Genomic DNA, 6,481 nt, shown 5'->3' on the forward strand with positions numbered 1-6,481 from the left:
CTAATTTACTTTCCACTAAAATAACAACACTTGTACTTGAGTGTGTGTGTGTGTGTGTGTGTGTGTGTGTGTGTGTGTGTGTGTGTGTGTGTGCGTGTGCGTGTGCGTGTGTGCGTGTGTGTGTGTGTGTGTGTGTGTGTGTGTCTGTGTGTAGCTGTTTGTGAAGCGTGTTGTTGAGTGCTCTCAACCTCTTAAATAAACAAACAAAGAAAGGCAAAATCACCTGCAGTTTTTTTTATGTGTTTGGCTTGAATCATCTTTTCAATTAACTCCAGGTCATTGAATGTCAACTTGAATCCCTCCATCCCTCTCAGCATCAAGTTGGGGTCATCAACTACTGATGATACAGTGCTGAGCAGACTGAAAATCAGACATGAAAAAAGAGAATCACGGCGGTTCACATTTGTCAAAGTTTCACTACAAAACAATGTAGTTCAGTAGTAGTAATTTCATAAACAATCAAGCTGAAAGTTATTAGTGGCACATGTAGTAAAATGTGATACGAGTATACGGCTTTACAGCACTCACTTGGTGTTGACTTCCCTGCCAGACTCCCCTCCCGGAAGGGAGGGAAGTCTGGCAAGCGAGACTAGTGTTGAACTAATATGGGATCTTGGCAATGTATCATCGTTATTAATGTCCATGGGCCTGTTTAAGGTAGATGACCTCTGCTGTTGGGAACCTGGATAAAAAGGGTGAAGCACCAGATAAATCAGACATATGCACAAGACACTTCTGCTACAGTGACTTTAACCTGGCCGATGTGGCAACCAGGCTCAATTTGCACTAAACAGATCAACAATCCACTCTAAATGTACCTCTGTCGCTAACGGCAACTGACAAAATATCCCACTGCCATATTTTCTTTCAACTAACCTCACAGAATGCAGAGGTCAAATCAAATTTAAATGACACCCTTTCCATCAGAGAACCCTTTCATTCACTGCTGTGTACAGTTATCTTATAATTTAGATATATAGTTTGTTTTATTGTTGAAAGATAGTGTGATCATTCATGTACCAATGGTACCAATCAGATAGAGACTGATTACTTGAGTCTACACTGTCCCTGTTGCTCAGAAGTGGCTGATTCCTCCTTTTGACCAGCAGATGGAGACATGCTCCAACAAGCCACTATAGCTTTTTGAATTCAGCCTTTTCATTTGGGAGATAATGGATGTATATATTATTATTATCATCATCATCATCATCATCACCATCATCATCATCATCATCACTTATATTACTACTAATAACACTACTACTATACTACTACTAACACTACTACTACTACTACTACTAACACTACTACTACTACTACTACTACTACTACTGATACTGCTGTATTATTAGCGTCTTCGCGGCTCAGCTAGCAAAGTACCGGTATAGGCTATAGCAGAAATGCAAAAATAATTTTAAAAACATAATTGTAGGGAATGAATGAAAGAAACAAAACAGTCTTATTAACAAAACATCATGGGAGGACTTGCACTTCTGACTCCATTAATAACCCATTGAAACATTTTATATAAATGGCACAAGACTGTATAGCAGATTTATAATCATACAATACAAATTTAGGTAAAATGCAGCAACTGGCGCTCAAATCTGTAATTTGTACTGTTTACATGCATTGAAAGATGATAAGGTCCGACAGTGGCAGTGATCTTCAGTTGGTGCGCCCATGCCAAAGCCTTTTCAAAGAACTGAACTTTATTACACCATAAGGGACATTGCTTTAGAGCAGGGGTGCCCAAATTCTTTCCCATGAAGGGCCAAAACTCAATCTGGGTGGAGGGCCGAGGGCCAAAAATAAACGTTGTGGAATTACATTAAAATGTATTGTGTTTTATAGAAAATTAACATTCTAAATCTAAAATAACATTTCAATATAATAATCTACTTTTTATCTGTTTGGTAATTGTAATAATTTGCAATTGGTTATATATATTTAAAAAAACATCTGCATTTGTGGGGAGCTTAAACATTTAATCAGTAAACACCCAGTTAAAAACAGTTAGGGTTAGACAATTTGCAGGGATGCAATCTCAGGAGTGAACACAGTACTAGTATCCGCAGCCACATTCAGACACTGTTTCACAAAGTCACCACATGAAAAAGCTTGTCCACCCTTTGCAATCAGTGCAGATATCTGATAACTTGCCCGAGTTGCATTCTGGATAAAAAATCGGGAAAAAAACAAACAAAAACAAAACAAAACAACAACAACATTTTTTTCCCCCAAATCTGTGGCGGGCCAAAACAAACAGAGCGCGGGCCAAACTTGGGCCTGCGGGCCCCAAATTGGTCAGCACTGCTTTAGAGAAACTAATGATGGCTGTACTGTTTATTAAGAGGTTGAATTAAGTGAAGTGAAAGTGAAGTGAATTTATATCAATCATCTTTGTTTAATCTGCCAAGGATCTTGGCTGGCAGCTGAATGGCCCAGACACCAATATTGAAGATTGCTGCATATACCTGTAGGTCTACTGTATGTCGGATGACTTTATACCTGTAGACCTACTGTATGTCAGATTACGTTATACCTGTAGGCCTACTGTATGTCAGATTACGTTATACCTGTAGGCCTACTGTATGTCGGATGACTTTATACCTGTAGGCCTACTGTATGTCAGATTACGTTATACCTGTAGGCCTACTGTATGTCAGATGACTTTATACCTGTAGGCCTACTGTATGTTGGATGACTTTATACCTGTAGGCCTACTGTATGTCAGATTACGTTATACCTGTAGGCCTACTGTATGTCAGATTACGTTATACCTGTAGGCCTACTGTATGTCAGATGACTTTATACCTGTAGGCCTACTGTATGCCGGATGACTTTATACCTGTATTGTATGTCAGATGACTTTATACCTGTAGGTCTACTGTATGTCAGATGACTTTATACCTGTATTGTATGTCAGATGACTTTATACCTGTAGGTCTACTGTATGTCAGATGACTTTATACCTGTAGGCCTACTGTATGTCAGATGACTTTATACCTGTAGGTCTACTGTATGTCAGATGACTTTATACCTGTAGGCCTACTGTATGTTGGATGACTTTATACCTGTAGGCCTACTGTATGTCAGATGACTTTATACCTGTAGGCCTACTGTATGTCAGATGACTTTATACCTGTAGACATACTGTATGTCAGATGACTTTATACCTGTAGACCTAACTGTATGTCAGATGACACTTTACACGTGTAGACTTACTGTATGTCAGATGACTTTATACCTGTAGACCTACTGTATGTCAGATTACTTTATACCTGTAAACTTACTGTATGCCAGATTACTTTATACCTGTAAACTTACTGTATGCCAAATTACTTTATACCTGTAGGTCTACTGTATGTCAGATTACTTTATACATGTAGATTTACTGTATGTCAGATGACTTTATACCTGTAGTAGAGCTACTGTATGTCATATGACTTTATACCTGTAGGCCTACTGTATGTCATATGACTTTATACCTGTAGGCCTACTGTATGTCAGATTACTTTATACCTGTAGGCCTACTGTATGTCAGATGACTTCATACCTGTAGGCCTACTGTATGTTGGATGACTTTATACCTGTAGGCCTACTGTATGTTGGATGACTTTATACCTGTAGGCCTACTGTATGCTGGATGACTTTATACCTGTAGGCCTATTGCATGTTGGATGACTTTATACATGTAGGCCTACTGCATATTGGGTGACTTTATACCTGTAGGCCTACTGCATATTGGGTGACTTTATACCTGTAGGCCTACTATGTTGGATGACCTTTCCATTCAAAGTCCCATGTGTGTATTCAGAAATGCACTGTTGTTAGGAAAAATATGCACTCGAGGACAGCTTGCATTCAAATGCGCGCGCCGCAGTAATGGCGGCTTGTTTACATCCGGGACTTCGCCGGATTTGTGTATACAGTAAGACTAGTGCTGTGACTGTTGAGTTATCACAAGCCGATGTTTTGGAGATTCAAGACTTCCATCTCAAATCAGTGAACCCTCTTCTGCAGTTGAGGCAATGTTATAAAGACAAGACACTACTTTTTTGTTTCTGAAGACAGACAGACAGACAGACAGACAGACAGTTGTACAGACAGATCGACAGTCAGTCAGACAGACCTAGATACAGAATAGCCAGATAGTCAACCAAAACTCGCAGCTATCTTTAAACGAGTGCAGTGGGTGTCACAGCGCAGGTCCCACATGCTCTGTGGAGCTCCAGGAACTCAAGATGAGAGAGTGCTGAGTCGTAAATACCTCTGTTTTTAAACTGTCCGCTGCAATAATGCCCAGGGAGGGAGGAAAGAGGAAGAGGGGAAGAGAGTGTGTGTGTGTGTGTGTGTGTGTGTGTGTGTGTGTGTGTGTGTGTGTGTGTGTGTGTGTGTGTGTGTGTGTGTGTGTGTGTGTGTGTGTGTGTGTGTGTGTGTGTGTGTGTGTGTGTGTGGAGGCTGTAAATTGGTGTTTTATGACAGCTACTTGGCATATATTAATAGCCTGGTGGAAAAGATTTACATGGTTTTACATTGCGCCTAACAAATCTTTGCCCCAATAAAACAATCACGCTTGTCTTTCCTTACATATCAGCAAACAAGTAGCCTGTGTGTAATGACCAGTGTTGCCACCGCTGCTATTTGTTCAATACTTGTCTTAAGGTGAAATATTTAACAGCTTCTGAGCTTGGAATTTGAAGTTTCTATCTATCAAGTGCAGCTCAGAGACTATTGAGCATCAAAGATTTGACAACACAGCTGGCAAACCTGTCACATACTTTCTATCTTTTGAAATATTTAACTTCCAATGGTTAAATCAAAATTACACCACAGAGGCATATACAGTAGGCCATGGATATGTGGATAACTCATGAAGAAAGAAAGAAAGAAAGAAAGAAAGAAAGAAAGAAAGAAAGAAAGAAGAAAAAAAGAAAGAAAGAAAGAAAGAAAGAAAGAAAGAAAGAAAGAAAGAAAGAAAGAAAGAAAAGTCAGATATAACCTTATAATTCCAAGTTCACAAACTTTCAGCTCATGGTGAACGCAGTGTTAAAATTTTATTTTGATAAACACAAGTCACAGGTGTATACAAAGCATATTTTAGCATAAAACACACTCCACTTTGTCTTACAGAATGTCACAATACACTTTCAGTTACAAGTATCCATTATGGGAAATCTAGATATTTTGAACAAGATATTAGGCTACATGCAACTAGAAGTGGACTCGGACTTCCGCCAATAAGGCCAATAGTCCAGTCTGCTATGATACATTTTGTGAGTCAGAGCAGATCCAAAATGTAATGGTTTTCCCATAATCCTGCTAATAGACAGACTACAGACAAAGGGCATCCAAAACATTACCTCCTTGGTGGAGCTAGGTTAAATTAAAACATTACCTCCTTGATGGAGCTAGGTTACTTAGGCCTAAATGAATGGACAACGAATAAAATATTACCTCCTTGGTGGAGCTATAGGTTACTTAGGCCTACATGAAGGGACAAAGAATAAAACAGTACATCCTTGGTGGAGCTATAGGTTACTTAGGCCTACATGAAGGGACAAAGAATAAAACATTACCTCCTTGGTGGAGCTATAGGTTACATAGGCCTACATGAAGGGACAAAGAATAAAACATTACATCCTTGGTGGAGCTATAGGTTACTTAGGCCTACATGAAGGGACACAGAATAAAACATTACCTCCTTGGTGGAGCTATAGGTTACTTAGGCCTAAATGAATGGACCAAGAATAAAACATTACATCCTTGGTGGAGCTATAGGTTACTTAGGCCTAAATGAAGGGACAAAGAATAACACATCACCTCATTGGTGGAGCTATAGGTTACTTAGGCCTACATGAAGGGACAACGAATAAAACATTACATCATTGGTGGAGCTATAGGTTACTTAGGCCTACATGAAGGGACAAAGAATAAAACAGTACATCCTTGGTGGAGCTATAGGTTACTTAGGCCTACATGAAGGGACAAAGAATAAAACATTACCTCCTTGGTGGAGCTATAGGTTACTTAGGCCTACATGAAGGGACAAAGAATAAAACATTACCTCCTTGGTGGAGCTATAGGTTACTTAGGCCTAAATGAATGGACCAAGAATAAAACATGACATCCTTGGTGGAGCTATAGGTTACTTAGGCCTAAATGAATGGACCAAGAATAAAACATGACATCCTTGGAGCTCTAGGTTACTTAGGCCTAAATGAAGGGACAACGAATAAAACATTACATCCTTGGTGGAGCTATAGGTTACTTAGGCCTACATGAAGGGACAAAGAATAAAACATTGCCTCCTTGGGGAAGCTATAGGTTACTTAGGCCTACATGAAGGGGCAAAGAATAAAACAGTACATCCTTGGTGGAGCTATAGGTTACTTAGGCCTAAATGAAGGGACAAAGAATAAAACATTACCTCCTTGGTGGAGCTATAGGTTACTTAGGCCTACATGAAGGGACAAAG

Source organism: Poromitra crassiceps (genome assembly GCF_964638095.1).
Source record: "Poromitra crassiceps genome assembly, chromosome: 3".
Classification (NCBI taxonomy): Eukaryota; Metazoa; Chordata; class Actinopteri; order Beryciformes; family Melamphaidae; genus Poromitra; species Poromitra crassiceps.